We start from the raw sequence: 17,173 nt of genomic DNA on the forward strand, positions 1-17,173 counted from the left end.
AAACGCTCTCATACAGTAGTCTGATCAGAAGCCAGGCGTCGGACTTGTCGAAAGCCGTCGATCCTAACCGAATCTCACGGTCAACATAATCTAATCCTGTCGCCAATTTTCAAGCAAAAAAATAGAATAAGGAAGTAAATCACGTTGCCCAGACCCCCCGCTAATTTTTCCCTCTAATCACTCCCCGTCGTCTCTTTCCTACAGAGCTCGCCATCCACCCCAATCTCGCCATCCACACCCCCCTCCCCCGTGCCTCCCCACCTCACTCCCAGATCCGTGACGGCGCTGCTCCCTGATCCATCGTCCTCTGCTCCGATGCGTCCCCGGGGCGACATTACAAGTGCTCCATCACGGCCGTAGAGGGTGGTCTGCCCCATCTCCATCTCGATTGGGGCCAGTGCTTCCATCCATCTTCCCCTCCCCCGACGATAGACTAGGATTTCGCTACTGGTTTCCCCCTCTTCGAAGTCCCTCTCCTCGCAATCGAAGGTACTGTACTGCCACATCCAGCCAACCCCTTCCCCAGGCGTGTGATTAGCATCTGTACCTGCTTTTGGCTACAGCCATACTCGATGTTTTGTAATGTCAATTTTTGCATTTAGGTATGTAATGCGTACTCTGCCTAGTACTAATTGGTTCATGTGTTCATTGCATGCCTATCAGTGTTCAGCAAATTCATGTATTAGGTCAGATAATAATTAGAAAATAATAATGTTTATGATAACAAACATTATGTTGCTTCCTACTCCATAGACAAGCCTCCAGATTTGGCGGCAATATTTGTTTTCATTTTATTTTTCAAATTTCCGAGCTTCCAAGTGAGACTACTGATGCACCAAGTTCACATTTTCATGCTTCGACTAGCTTGCATCCACATCATGCTTCCAAGTAATTGTTCTGATGTATGCAGTGCACTTTCTCATGCTTTGTACTAATCGTGCTTCCACATTGTATTCGTTTTGTTTCATTCAGCTAAAATTTTGCTTCTAACTACAGTGCGTCAAGATTCTGCTTCGAAGTAACAGTAGTACAGTACAAATGTACCGGTACAATTTTTTTCATGCTTCCACATTATATTCGTTTTGTTTCATTCTCCTAAAATTTGGCTTCCTATTACCCGGGCTCACCGTCAACTACACTGGCCGCCCCATCGTCTCCGATCTCACCGCACACCAGCTATTGGAGAACCACCCATCGGCCGGCCGAAGAATAAGCAGTTGCCTCGCATTCATTTTCCCTCTTCTATGCCCCTCGTAAAAAACCGAAGGTATCACATTGCATCAATTGCTCCCCATTCCTATCCAGTTTTTTATTATTGTCAATTTGGTAATTGTTAATCTCAACAATGCATTCAGGTTTCTAGTTTTGTGTGTGTCGAGTATTATTGATAGATATGTTCATTGTGTGCTGAGAATTAACCAATCTTTGGTGTGAAATTGCTATATCCAATTTTCATGATTCATTTGTCTTATACATGTGCTTCTCCACGGTGCACAGTTTGCTTCATACGCACCATAATTATGTTCCTCACTGCATACGGTTTGCTTCATGTGCTTCACACTTGTGCTTCTACATTGGGTTCAGTTTTCTTCATGTGCACGCTTCATATTGTTTCTTAGGCGTCTTGTTTGTATCCAAGTCGAACTACTCATGCTTTCTAAATTTATGCAGGGCTAACAAGAGGTCATCAATGGTGGGCATGGCGAATGATGTGAAGATCCAGCATCTCAATGCCCAATGTTTTGTCATTGTTTTGGAAGAAAAATAGCAAGACACACACTCGGTTATCGAAGGGCGTTGACGGTTGACGTGTTGTTTGACGTGTTGTTCCTCGACGGTGCCAGCCTCGCTGCTCCACACTGGACGTTGTGGCTTGCGATGTCTGACAAAGGCAGATTTGTGGGACAAAAGGAAGTCATCGAGTCTAGGTCGCACACAGTGCGTAGAGCATAGCAGGGAGGGACTATGACATGACTGTAGTGGCGGTGCGACATAGTATTGCCGCTAGCATATAAATTTGTTCTACAAACTGGCTAGTGGATGGAAGCAAATTTGTAGCCTGTATGACACATGTTACGAGCATAAGGAAGCATTGTAATGTTTGACATTTGTCGGAAGCATGTTATATATGAACGAACAAGCAAAATTCAGTACCTACCAGAAACATATTTTTTCCAGGTGGAGCAAATATTATTGTGGCACATAGGACAAGTACTTCTAGATGGAAGAACAGATTAGTATGGCACACAGAACAAATATTTCTCAATGGAGACCAATTTTCGTTTGCACTAGAAATAAACTTTGCGATCGACATGAATATTTTGCTGCATATTGTTAGATCAAAGCAGATTTCAATTTACTTGAAGCAAATTCTCAGGTCTTTGTACAGATTTTCTCTGACGACAAAAAGTTGTTATGTTGGACAACCTTTTTATGTGGAAGCAAATTATTATTTTTTACATGGAAGCAACTTAAATTGTAGTAGAAGCAAAAATTTAATAACTCAGCAACGAAAATTACGTTGAATAAGTTATTTTTGGGGTGCAGTTAGTACATGAGGACCCACCTAAGTACTAACCCAGCGTGATTCTTGGACCCCCTTGGTTAGAGGAAGCAAAATACTCGGAAACTACCTACTGGAGACCTCACGTTCCACCACTGATCCAACGAACCAAAGCATCCTAATCCAACGGCATTGCACTGGTCTGATAAAACGCTAGGAATCAGTAGTCCGATTCCTAGTGCTTCCCATCAACTTATCCATCATGTATTCTCTATTGAACTCCTCACACACCCCATGAACCATATCCTACCTTTTTTTAGAGTAATGATACCGTAATTCTCACAAGTGCAAACATCTCATCAGATGCAACATTGTGTTCCCATATTTGGAAGATTTTCAGAGACGCAAGTGGTTTCGTGATTAACTTCTGAAAAACTACCTTGTTTTCATTTAAAGGTCGGTTATTACCATGTATCCCGAATGACCATGTTCCTTGAAATTAGACCTAACTATGTCTAGTTCTCTTTCCAAATGAAATAACCTCATATGCCTTCTAGCCCAGTGATTGATGTGATAAATACATAGAGGAGGGTGGCGTGGGACTCTCTTCTCGGAGTTAAATAGTTTATCTCATTGTTTGATTTTCCTATATAGCCCACCGGCCTATTAGTTCTCTTGTCATGCATCATCCTCCTCCCGTCTTAATGTTCAGAAGAATCTTACATTAATATAATTCCTTTCAAATATTTCTGTAAGTATTTTGTATACGTGGTTGTTCACTCTACATGGTCATTCTAGCTCCTGCTTGCCTACTCCAGTACCATTATCACATATCTCATGTGACCTGTTGCTTGATTTCATGATCACTGACCCACTCCTAACCACAAATCTAACTCGTTCTTCCTCAATGGGACAATGTCACAATCACCATGTCTACATATTCCATGTGTTGTAGCTTTTCACACTGTGCTAACAAGCCTTTGGCATCCTAACACCTAAGCCTCGGGCATGGGTGGGCACCGCATCCTAACTTCGTCGAACCCCTTACCAATATGTTGCGGGCGTAGCAAAGCAAAAGTAAAGTGTCAGTGTACAAAGGTAGGGGCTCTTGTACCCCTTTACTTGTGCACCGGCAGTCAGAGCCGCGCCCACGGCCGCACTTAGCAGGGCAGAAGAGGGAAGCCAATGCCACAAGACAACCAAGGCAACACCAAGACAAGAGACGCGAGGAGCGGAGAGGGCGAGGTGGACTCCCCCGGCAAGATCCTTGCCGGGGCGGCCTCTGCAGCCCCGGCAAGAGCCTTGCCGGGGCAACTTGCCCAACGCCAGCAGAGCGCGCCACCCTTGAGCCCAAGGGTTCCAACGCCGACAACCACATTGGAACCAAGGCTCGGGAGGCACCTTCATGGTGGCATGCAGATCTTCGTGAAGATCATAAACACGCAAGATCAGATAAGGACTAGAAGACGACGATCCTCGACAAGATCCTTGCCAAGGAAACCCACGAGACCTCCGGCAAGATCCTTGCCGGGGACGACCACAGTATGCCGTGGCAAGACCCTTGCTGGGGCCCCGACAAGACCCTTGTCGAGGACATCAGCGGGGCCGCGGCCAGGCCTGCGCCCGCCAAGGCTCCACCACCGTTCCCATGCAACTGCCAGCCTAGCCAGCCAGGCGAGTACCTGCGTGGCGACGTGCGGCCCTGAGACCAACTCAGCAAGCACCTGCGTGGTGGCATGCAGATCTTCGTGAAGACCCTGCCACCGCACCAGCTCAGCAACCTGCCAACCTACATGGCGCCGCATGTCGTGCTGGCCTGGACGCACGTCGAAGCGAGGCGAGGCGGTGGCAGTAAGAAGGGCACGTCGGCAGCGCATTAAATGCGTTTGTCTGACGCTGCTAGAGGATAGACACAACCACCGCATGCACTTTCCACCTCCTGTCTGCCACTGTGGCATCCCCTTTTTCCTATAGAAGGAGGCCCGAGGCGTACTGGAGGGGGATTCGGCTTTTTAGACTACGCACGCACCGTAGCTAGTCCAAGAACACAAGAACACTCAGATATACACCAAAGCATGACTAGGGTATTACGCGATCCTCTCGGCCTGAACCTGGGCAAACGATCCTTGTGATGGCTCCTAGACCCGCTCTTTCCACAACATCGCGCCCGCCGACCGTAGTAGGGATTCCAGTGATGCCATAGGTGTCGTTTCCACCAACATCTTTGGCGTGCCAGGTAGGGGGCACAGTCGTGAGAATCCGGTCTAGCAGCTAGTCTAGCAGTTCTTCGTCGCCATGGCTCCCAAGAGGAAGACGACGATGGCAATCGGTTCATCCGGAGCCGGACTACCCGTACCAGTGCGGGCAAGTAGCGGGGCGGTCGCGGACAGAATCCGGGGCGCGGCCCGCGAACACCCACATCGCTTTGGCAGTCCGGGCCTAGCGAGCAGCGTCGTTCGTGCGCAAGACGACGGGCCACACGCCGCAAATTCCAAAGACGGAGCTGGGCCCCCCACAGGCGGCGCGGGGCCCTCCCAGGGCGTCGCCGGGCCACCTACTGGCGGCGTGACGGCCTCCAAGACGCCTACGCCGTGCTCTTCCCAAGTTGTTTGCGATGAGCAGCGTCACCACACTGGTGACCCTGGGCGCCGCCGTGGGAAGAGTCCTGCGCATCCCACGCGGGACGAAGGAGGCCAGCATGCACGCTGAGGTGCCGACAAAAATAGAGGACAGCCGTAGGGCCGTGATAGAGCTCCTTCTAACGTGGTTAGAAGTCGGAGCGCGTCACGATCCACGCAACTTTCGTCGCAGCCCACACCAGCAGAAGCTTTGGCGTGCGCGCAGCTGCTCCTCGACTTCCCTCCTTGCTGCGGAGAAGCTCGATGAGTGGAGAGCCACCGTCCGGAGCCTCGTCGGCATCGCCAACAAAGATGAGCCGCGACCAGCGGGGCCCGTAGGCCGACGCTCCGTCGAGCCACCGCATGCTAGTGGAGGAAGGGCCGGAGGTGATGCAGCCACGGTGCACTCTCCTCCCCCATGCCAGTTACCGCGGGTGTCGATCTGTCGTGATGACGCTTGTGATAACATTTCCATAGCGTCGTCCGATCCGCGGACCCACCGTGATTAGCCCCAAGTTCTTCGGGAGCGAGCCCTTGAAGACGCTCGAACCACTATCGAGCGCCGGCGTGATGCACGCCACCAGTCAGATAGGCAGGATGGGCCCACTATGGACCACCGACACCTAGAGGCTACAGTGGCCTACCTTACGAGGTGGGTTGCCCAGCCTTTACCCGTGAGCTGCGGCAGTTTCAGTGGCCCTCCCGCCGCATGTTCTAGCCCGACGTTGGCGAGAAGTACAATGGCAAGACTCACACGTCATAGTTCCTCAGCATCTACACCATTGTGATGCAAGCTGCTGGAGCCCGTGACGACAAGGTGCTTGCCAATTACTTCCAGTTGGCACTTAAGCCCAATGTCATGGCATGGTTGATGCACTTGCAGTGGATTCCATTTCTTCTTGGTCGGACCTGTGTCATGAGTTTGTTGGCGCCTTCGCTGGAGTCCATCAAGCTCATTGCCAGGCGAGCGATCTGCATATCATCCCCCAGAAAGAAGGGGAAAACCTATGCAAGTACATCCAGAGGTTCAGTCGGGTGCAGTACAACATCCCGGACGTTCACCCCGCCCCCTTGATCAACGCATTCCATCAGAATGTGCGCAACCGCAAGATGCGTGAAGTGCTGGTGATGAACAAGGTCAAAGATGTGGCCGAACTTTATGTTCTGGCCGTTAGGTGCGCTCGAGCTGAAGAGGGGAGGGAGTACCCCGGCGAAGACGCAGCATGGAAACCGACTCCACAGACGACGATACCGCCGCCCCGACGAAGAAGGGTCGGCGCCGTAACAGAAAGCGCAAAGGCAAGGCTGTGCTTGCCGTCCTGGGATCCAACGACACCGGCGCTGCCAAGAAGGCCACACTACTAGGAAAAGGCCTACTAATGGCGCACTGGTTTTGCCTACTAATGGCGCATTACCAGTGCGCCATTAGTATCACGCCACTAGTATTTTTTAGTAATGGCGCACCACTGGTGCACCATTAGAATCTCGTATTCTAATGGCGCACCACGTAGTGCGCCATAAGTATTGCCCACAGTGCGCCACTGTTATCTGCCATACTTATAGCGCACCACATGGTAGTGCGCCATTAGTAACAATTTTTTAAATTTGTTTTTGTTTTTTCTTAATCTCATGTCACTATTTCACATATGAGATATTCAACACATATATATACAACAAGCATCCATATAACAATCATATCCAACACACAAGTTTCATCATATATACATACATAGCCAACACATAGTTCCGTCGTTACATATTACAAAAGTTTCACATTGTTCATCCAACACCGTTATCCATCAATTCACAAAAGTTTCACATTGATACAAAATAAAAACACAAGTGGAAAAGAAGCACTCCATCCATGCAAGCTTCCGTCAATTAAATCAAATCTGCAAAATGATAAACAAGAAGTTAGAAGAAGAAAAAGAAGAAGACTAGAAGAATACTAGAAGAAGAAGAACACTAGAAGAAGAATAAGAAGAGTTTTGGAAAAGAAGAAGAATAAGAAGAAGACTATAAGCTTATTATGTAAACTTGATCATTTTGTGCTAACATAAGTTATTTTGGAGCTAACCTATAGGAAACTAAGCATATAAGCTCTAAGTTAGTGTATTAGAGTCAACTTAGGTAAAATGAAGCTAACCTATGTCATCTTGGAAAAGAAGAAGAATAAGAAAAAGACTATAAGCTTATTATGTAAACTTGATCATTTTGTGCTAACATAAGTTATTTTGGAGCTAACCTATAGGAAACTAAGCATATAAGCTCTAAGTTAGTATATTAGAGCCAACTTAGGTAAAAATGAAGCTAACCTATAGGAAACTAAGCATATTAGAGATAACATAGGTAACTAAGTATATATATATCATTTTGGATAGCTAACCTATAGGAGATCTGACATACCTGACAAAGTTCAGTTCTCATGCATTGTTCTTCTCCTTCTTCTCCTTCCTCTCCCCGATGCGCCTAGAGCGGCGAGGCGGTGGAGGCAGTGGAGGCAGTGGGATGTAGTCTTCTACCACAATTGGCGTGGTCATGTCGCCCAGCTGTGGGATCGCCGGCGCCACCACCGGTGCGTGGTCATTGTCAGGCACCACCATCATCGCGAGGCCACCTTCAGGCACGACCATCGCTAGGTCATCCTCAGCCACCTCCATCTCTTGCCCATGGTCAGCCACCACCATCTCTTGCCCTTGGTCAGCCACCACCAGCGCAAGGTCATCCTCAGCCTGATGCCCATCGTCATCCTGCAGCTCCTCATCCTCACTCTGCTCCTCTTCTCCTGCACTCCAGTCCGGATCATCCTTCTTGTTGTCTATGCTGCTGGTAGAATCACTGCTGCTTTCGCTACAGCTAGAATCGCTACTGCTTTCGCTACAGCCAGAATCGCTGCTGCTTTCGCTACAGCCATAGTCGCTGCTGCTTTGGCTGTAGCCAGTGTCGCTGCCGCTGTTCCCATTACCTGTCCAAAATGCAACAATGACCGTTAACAATCGATGTGAGACAAAGCCAAATGTAGAGGAATAAGAAGAGGCAGAATGTACCGGCATCATCATCGGCAGCGTAGCGCATGCGACACATAGTCTTGTTGAACACCTTCACGATGAGCATGTTGGCATCGTCGTCGTACCTGAAGAGAAGGAAGTACCCCAGCTGCAGGTCGTAGGCACGGTAGAACTTCTCCCACCCACGAGACAAGTACATGTGGCCCTTCTTGATCACCAACTGCACATCCCACTGCCTACGAAACCCGCTGTCGGCCTGTCGCAGCTTCACATTATTTGGCGGATCTTCACCCATCAGCATGTTCATAAAACTGTCAGGCAGCCTCTGCAGTTTGGGACAATGAGTGATGTAGCAAACAACAGATATCATAATGAGATGGGTGAAGGGGAGATCTCTCGTTTTATATACCTGCGTCATGAATGATACTGAAGCCTCAAGTATGATAGTGAAGAACTCGGAAGCATCCAACTCGTACTGCGGTGTCGCAGATTGGCGGTGGCTTCTTCCCGCCATCTCTGATAAGCAGCAGAAGAGACCAATTAGTACCCATGCATGATAACAGGCATTAGTCGCAAGTACCCCATATGTCCTATTTTTAGCAAAGTAATGCTAAAATTCACGGAAAATTTCGGCATTACCTTTGCTGAAAATAGGACATATGGAGTACCCGAATTTGCCGGAACGGAAGTTAATCGACATTCCGGCAAACTCAAGGGCCTCTCGAGGCACATAACAAAATTCAGTAAATTTCCAGCAACTACTCCTAATGCAAACAAGATTCACCTAGCAAGGTTTATTTGACATGGAGTAGTTTATTTCATAGAGTAAACATTAGCACTATTTGACAGTAAAAGGTTTTAGCTAATTTGAATTAACTGAAAGCAGCAGTACATCATTTTTATTGATAGTAAAATGTTCAAAGAAACAGAAATATCAGTACAATAGCTAGATTACACTATCAGTACACTAGCAGTAAAATGTTCATTTACTTTGAATAAAAATCTCACTTTTAGGAAAGAAGGATCGTCATACACATATATAGCTCACTTCATCTGGGGCAGGGGCTATGACAGAGGATTTCACTCAAAACTGAAGCAGTATATACCTGACTGATGTGAAGCGTTGTCCCAGATGTATTCACAAGAGGCTAGAAGATGTGCTCAACCAACTGTCACAAAAACAAATAAATTATTATTTGCCTAAGTTGGTACAAGGAATGTACAGGTACCAAAATCTCATCACACTAGCTAAAAGACGACAAACATGTCTTGTTAAGAACTTAAGATATGTCAAAAATTGACAGGAGCTTCATCATTTTTATTGCTAGGTTCATAGTAAGACTTAACATTGCTGCCTGTGCAATATTAACTAGATGTATGGTTTACTTGAGTTATAGATGTTTCTACTTACAAGGTTATATCGGAAAATAGAACTAAGTAGACATTTTAAATATATTTCACTCATAATATGACCTTTTCCTGCAACTGTAACTATGAAACCCAAATTTCCTTGGTTCAGTTTCAGTAAATGTCTGAAACAAACACTAGGCTTTGCCTACCGATGTGCAAAACAAAAACAAACTAAATTAGCATGACATTCAGCAGGAACGAAGAATGGATAAAGAACTGAAAGAAACACAACATTCAGAGAAACACACAATAGCTTGCAGTGGCTTCCGTCGCGCGGTCCTTTCAAAAGTTCATAGCAGCGGAGCGCAATGCAGGCCGAAAAAAAGATCATCTACTCCATTCCCCCCACCAGAATGAACACAGGCCGGCAGCTCCTCGATAACCTCATGGAAAACCATCATCATCTTACCCGCAGGATGTTTACTGCTGCTGCTGCGCTGCAAGGGCGGAGGAAGGGGCGCCGCCGGTGGAGAGGGCGAGGCCGAGGACGGCGTGGGGCTTGAGGGCCTGCGGCCTGGTGAGGCCGACGAGGTGATCGTCCCCGACGCTGGCGGAGCTAGGGTTCGGGGAGATGGCGGGCGGCGCTGAGGGGACGGGGCGGTTGAGAGGGGGTAGGGGGGAGGTTGCGGGAGAAGAGAGGAGGAGGCAGGCGGGGGCGCAGCTCCGGGGCTCGGCTCGGGGACGGCGAAGGAGGCGAGGAGGGCGGCGAGGGGGACGGCGAACAAGGGGGGCAGCGAGTGAGATCGATGAGGCAGGGGAGAGATTAGAGAGATTGGGGATTTAATTAGTGTACAACTATTCTAATGGCGCACAACCACCTCGTGCGCCATAAGTACGACTATTCTAATGGCGCACCAGTGCCCGGTGCGCCATTAAAATTTTGTTTTAATCTAGCCCACTAACCCTATCTACAACCTTTTTTGCAAAAAGTGTCATCGGCGGCGGTGGAGCTAGCGGGGGAGGGTGCGGGGGGTGCCCGTTGGCGGCGGTGGAGCGGGGGAGGGTGCGGGGGGCCGGGTGCTCGTCGGCGGCGGTGGAGCGGCGGAGGGTTGCGGTGGGTCATCGACGGCGGTGGAGCTAGCGGGGGAGGGTGCGGGTGGGATCGAGATCGAGATCAAAAAGTGTCCATGAAAATATACACGGTGCGCCATTAGCAGTTTTGCAAAAAAGTAAAAAAATATATATACTAATGGCGCATTGCTTACAAGGTGCGCCATTACTTGGTAGAACTAGTAATGGCGCACTTTGGCACCATGCGCCATTAGAGTGTATGGAAAAATGAAAAAAAATTCAATACTAGTGGCGCACCATGTGACTGGTGCGCCATTAGTGTCTTCCACACTAATGGCGCACCTCCGACCAGTGCGCCATTAGTATATAGTAGTGGCGCACTGCTTACCAGGTGCGCCATTAGTATCAATCCTATCTATAGCCCTTTTCCTAGTAGTGCCAAGGCAAGTGACCCCGACCAGGAAGTTGCCGGGTGTGCTGCTTGCCGGGCCTTGGCAGCTGCCGATAAGACAGGAAGCTCCGACAAGCAGTATTGCACGATCCACCGCACCAAGGGCTACGACCTCCACAAATGCCGACAAGTTGAGCTGCTTGCTGAAAAGCAAAAAACTTAGTATGAGAGGCGGGACAAGGAGAAGGGCCAGGACGGTGCTGAAGGATCCGACAAGAAGCGTTGTGGCCAAGGAGGCCGCCGCGGCAAGGATAACCAGCAAGAGAGGCCCGCCCGGGGCCGCGACAAGAAGCAGGAAGACGATGATCATGATGAGGACGACGAGTCCAGCGACCACGAGTTTCAAAAAGCTACGGAGGCCATGTCCGTCGACGGTGGCGCCTCACTGCACACCTCTCACCGTTAGCTCAAGCAGTGGGCGTGTGAGATCACAACGGTGGAGCCATCATTCGACGCACGAAAGCCACTGAAGTGGTCCAGCATGCCTATCATCTTTGACACCGAGGACCACCCTGATCGCATGACTGCGGTCGGGTGTTTTCTGTTGTTGGTTTCACCAACGATAGGCAACCTCAGGGTGACAAAGATGCTAGTTGATGGCGGGGCCGGTCTGAACTTGATCTCGCATGTTGTGATCAAAAGGCTGCAGATTCCTGATGGAGACCTCGAAGAGACGGGCACGTTTCAAGGGGTCAACCCGGGAAGGAGTCAGCCGAAGGGTAAGGTCATGCTGCCCGTGACGTTTGGAGGAGAGTTGAACTATAGGACGGAGAGGATTATCTTTGATGTAGCCAAGATCCCCTTGCCCTACAACGGGATCCTCGGCCGCTCGCACTAGCCAAGTTCATGGCGGCGTCACACTATGCCTACAACACGCTGAAGATGCCTGGGCCGATGACCATCATCACTGTCCCCTCTGACAAGAAGGATGCGCTGATTTGCGCTAACCAACTCTACTGGGAAGCAGTTGCAGCAACTGCCGCCAAGGCACTTGCTCCTGCCGCTAAAGCCCCGGGAGGGAAGAAGACCGACAAGACCCCTCGCACCCACTCTGGCAAGCGCACCTCTTCGGAGTGCTGTGCTCCCGTCGAGGATGTGTCAGAGAGCTCCACCGGCAAGAGCAAGAAATCCAGAGCTGCACCACTAGAGACCAAGAAGGTGACCGTTAAGGAGGACGACACGGGAAGGGCTTTCACCATAAGCTCCACCCTCGATAGCAAATAGGAAGGCGAGCTCGTCACCTTCCTGTGGGCGAATGTCGATGTGTTTGCATAGCAAACATCCGACATCCCCGGCATTCCCAGGGAGGTGATTGAGCACCATCTTGCTATCTGTCCTCATGCATGGCCCGTCAAGCAGAAGGTCAGGAAGCAAGCTCTGGAAAGGCAAGAGTTCATCACAGAAGTGATCAGAAAGTTAGAAGCGGCAGGCTTGGTGAGAGGAGTACTCCATCCGACGTAGTTGGCCAATCCGGTGGTGGTGCGCAAGGCAAATGGGAAGTGGAGGCTGTGTATTGATTACACAGATATCAATAAGGCCTATCCAAAAGACCCTTTCCCATTGCCGCTCATCGACCAGATTGTAGACTCCACGGCTGGGTGTGATCTGTTATCATTCCTCGGCGCCTACTCAGGATACCATCAGATTTTCATGACGAGAGAAGATGAAGAGAAGACAACATTCATCACCTCATTTGGTACGTATTGCTTTTTACGGATGCCTTTCGGGTTGAAGAGTGCTGGCTCGACTTTTGCAAGAGCAGTCCAAATTGGGTTTGAGCCAAAGTGATGACCCACAAGTGTAGGAGATCTATCGTAGTCCTTTCGATAAGTAAGAGTGTCGAACCCAACGAGGAGCAGAAGGAAATGATAAGCAGTTTTCAGTAAGGTTTTCTCTGCAAGAATTGAAATTATAGGTAATAGATAGTTTTGTGATAAGATAAATAGCAACGAGCAACAAGTAAATAAAGTAAATAAAGTGCAGCAAGGTGGCCCAATACTTTATGTAGCAAAGGATAAGCCTGGACAATTTCTAATAATGAGAAAGAAGCTCCCGAGGACACATGTCGTCAAGCTAGTTTTCATCACATTCATATGATTCGCGTTCGGTACTTTGATAATTTGATATGTGGGTGGACCGGTGCTTGGGTACTGCCCTTACTTGGACGAGCATCCCACTTATGATTAACCCCTATTGCAAGCGTCCGCAACTACAAAAGAAGTATTAAGGTAAACCTAACCACAACATTAAACATATGGATCCAAATCAGCCCCTAACGAAGCAACGCATAAACTAGGGTTTAAGCTTCTGTCACTCTAGAACCCATCATCTACTTATTACTTCCCAATGCCTTCCGCTAGGCCCAAATAATGGTGAAGTGTCATGTAGTCGACCTTCACATAACACCACTAGAGGAAAAGACAACATACATCTCATCAAAATATCGAACGAATACCAAATTCACATGACTACTAATAGCAAGACTTCACCCATGTCCTCAGGAACAAACGTAACTACTCACAAAGCATATTCATGTTCATAATCAGAGGAGTAATAATATGCATTAAGGATCTGAACATATGATCTTCCACCAAGTAAACCAATTAGCATCAACTACAAGGAGTAATCAACACTACTAGCAACCCACAAGTACCAATTTGTGGTTTTGATACAAGATTGGATACAAGAGATGAACTAGGATTTTGAGAGGAGATGGTGCTGGTGAAGATGTTGATGGAGATTGACCCCCTCTCGATGAGAGGATCGTTGGTGATGATTTCCCCCTCCCGGAGGGAAGTATCCCTGGCAGAACAGCTCTGTCGGAGCTCTAGATTGGTTCCGCCAAGGTTCCGCCTCGTGGTTGCAGATTTTTGTCCCGTAAACTTGCCCACGATTTTTTCCAGGATAAAAGCCCTCATATAGCAAAAGATGGACACCGGGGGGCCACCAGGGGGCCTAGGAGACAGGGGGGCACGCACAATAGGGGAGGGGGGGCTCCCCCACCCTCCTGGATAGGGTGTGGGCCCCCTGGTGTATTTCTTCCGCTCAATAATTCTTATTAATTGCAAAAATAAGTTTTGTGTATTTTCAGATTTTGGAGCAGTGCAGAATAGGTTTTCAATGGTTGCTCCTTTTCCAGCTAGAATTCCAGCTGCCGGCATTCCCCCTCTTCATGGTAAACCTTGTAAAATAGGAGAGTATAGCCATAAGTATTGAGATATAATGTGTAATAATAGACCATAATGCGATAAATATTGATATAAAAGCATGATGCAAAATTGACGTATCAACTCCCCCAAGCTTAGACCTCGCTTGTCCTCAAGCGGAAGCCGATATCGAAAAATATGTCCACATGTTTAGAGATAGAGGTGTCGATAAAAATAAAATACGGACATGAGGGCATCATGATCATTCTTATAACAGCAACATATATAGATTTTATCATACGATTTCTTATGGTCAAGTAACAATCAAGTCACAATGTCAAGTATGGTTCAAAAACTTCATTGAGAACTAACAAACTATAATCTCAGTCATTGAAGCAATTGCAATTTATCGTAACATCAGAAAGAGTCAACAATAGAGCTTTTCAGCAAATTCACGTACTCAACTATCTTGTAGTCTTCTATAATTGCTAACACTCACGCAATACTTGTGGTTATGGAGTTTCAGCTGGACACTGAGAAAGATAGGGGCTTATTGTATAGCCTCCTAACGTATTCACCTTTAGGTGATCTCAACAATAATAGCCCATGCTAACTTACATCCAATTGGATATATATATATATATATATATATATATATATATATATATATATATATATATATATATATATATATATATATATATATATATATATATATCATGATCTTTCAAACACGAGCAGCTTGCCAAAGGATAAAATGAAAAAGGGAAAGGTGAGGATCACCTTGACTCAAGCATAAAGTAAAAACATAAAGTAAAAGATAGGCCCTTCGCAGAGGGAAGCGGAGGTTGTCATGTGCGTTTAGGGTTGGATGCGCAAAATCTTAATGCAAAAGAACGTCACTTTATATTGCCCCTTGTATGTGGACCTTTATTATGTAATCCGTCGCTTTTATTACTTCCACAACAAGATCGTACAAAGCTTATTTTCTCCGCACTAATAAGTCATACATATTTAGGTAGCAATTTTTATTGCTTGCAACATGACAAGTTACTTGAAGGATCTTACTCAATCCATAGGTAGGCATGGTGGACTTTCATGGCAAAACTGGGTTTAAGGATATTTGGAAGCACAAGTAGTATCTCTACTTGGTGCAAGAAATTTGGCTAGCATGAGGGGGAAAGGCAAGCTCAGCATGTTTGGAAGGTCAATGACAATATACTTTAACTGAGATTTGAGAGAACATAAACCATTACGTTGTCTTCCTTGTCCAACGTCAACTCTTTTAGCATGTCATACTTAATGAGTGCTCCCAATCATAAAAAGTGTCCAAGATAATAAATTTATATGTGAACCCCTCTTTCCTTATCACTTCCTATTAATTGCAACGATGACCAAAACCACGTTTATTAACTCTTAACAACTTTTATGCCTCATACTTTCTATATGTGAAGTCATCACTAATCATAAGATGAATATGAACTCTTTTATTCTTTTTACTTTCTCAAGATCATAGCAACATATCAAAGCCCTTGACTCAACACTAACTCGATTACATAAAGAGATCACAAAGCAAAACTCAAAACTACTTGATAACAAAACTTCAATCTACTAGAACAAGATACTACTAAAAGGATCGAACTAAATAAAACGGTAAAGATAGGAGTGTGATGGTGATACGATACTGGGGCACCTCCCCCAAGCTTGGCAGTTGCCAAGGGGAGTGCCCAACCCCATGTGATTATGTCCTCGGAGGTGATGGAGGTGGTGATGATGATGGTGGATAATCGCACATCGAGCGTAAAAGCTCCTCCAACTTGCGGATAATGCCCTTGAGTCCAGCGATATGATCCTTCAACAAAATGTTCTCCTGTGTGAGATACTTGTTCTGTATGCGAGCTAACTCAATCATCTTGAAAGCTTCAATCTCTGTTGAAGTAAAGAGGTTAGGTAAAGGTTGAGGGATGTCTTCTTCTTTCACCGCCGGAGCTTGGTCCTCCATAGCCTTCTTGATCCCTTCATCCTTGTTGATCTCCTCCGGTTCTTCTCTTTTCAGCTCTATCTTCAATAGCCAAGCATCCTTGTCTTTGTTGTTGGAGGAGGGTGACATCATAGTGCTCTAGATCTGCAACAGAAACAGCTCGAAACGAAAACAGAGGATATTTGCATGATACGGTGGTCAAAACCTTCGTGAGTATATATAATGAAATTTTACCGACCAAAATACGTAATGTGCAAGAAAACGGAGACCGGGAGGCACACGAGGTGCCCACGAGACAGGGGGGCACGCCCAGTAAGGCTGGGCGCCCCTCCACTCTCGTGGGGGCCTCGTGTCCCTTTCGGACTACTTCTTTCTTCCTAAAATTCTTAAATATTCCAAAACTGATAAAAATTGCCATTGGAGTTGTTTTGGAGTCGGTTTACTTACCGTACCACATACCTATTCCTTTTTGGAGTCTGGAACGTTCTGGAAAGTGTCCTTTATGTATTCCTCCGGGGTTACAGTTTCAATATTATTAGTTTCAACATTGATAGGATTACCTGAAATATAATGTTTAATTCTTTGACCATTTACCACCCTCGGACTTGTGCCTTCGAAGTTGTTGATTTTTATGGCACCAGAACGATAGACCTCCTTGATAACGTAAGAAACTTCCCATTTAGAGAGAAGTTTTCCTGCAAAAAATCTTAAACGAGAGTTGAATAATAACACATAATCTCCTACGTTAAATTCACGCTTTTGTATCCTTTTATCATGCCAGCATTTGACTTTTTCTTTGAATAACTTAGCATTCTCATAGGCCTGGGTTCTCTATTCATCAAGTGAGCTAATATCAAACAACCTCTTCTCACCGGCAAGTTTGAAGTCATAATTGAGCTCTTTAATAGCCCAATATGCTTTATGTTCAAGTTTAAGAGGTAAATGACACGCTTTTCCATAAACCATCTTATATGGAGACATACCCATAGGATTTTTGTACGCAGTTCTATAGGCCCATAATGCATCATCAAGTTTTTGGACCAAT

At 46.8% G+C, this 17,173-nt stretch overlaps 1 long non-coding RNA gene across 1 annotated transcript; it reads left to right on the forward strand.

The window, feature by feature from the left end:
* The first annotated feature begins 177 nt into the window (after positions 1 to 177).
* On the forward strand, positions 178 to 2,149 carry LOC123066695 (uncharacterized). The gene is made up of 4 exons (XR_006431408.1): positions 178 to 489; positions 997 to 1,046; positions 1,177 to 1,267; positions 1,672 to 2,149. It is a non-coding gene; the product is annotated as an uncharacterized lncRNA (long non-coding RNA).
* Positions 2,150 to 17,173: the final 15,024 nt, after the last annotated feature.

This window comes from Triticum aestivum, chromosome 3B (genome assembly GCF_018294505.1).
Source record: "Triticum aestivum cultivar Chinese Spring chromosome 3B, IWGSC CS RefSeq v2.1, whole genome shotgun sequence".
Lineage (NCBI taxonomy): Eukaryota > Viridiplantae > Streptophyta > Magnoliopsida > Poales > Poaceae > Triticum > Triticum aestivum.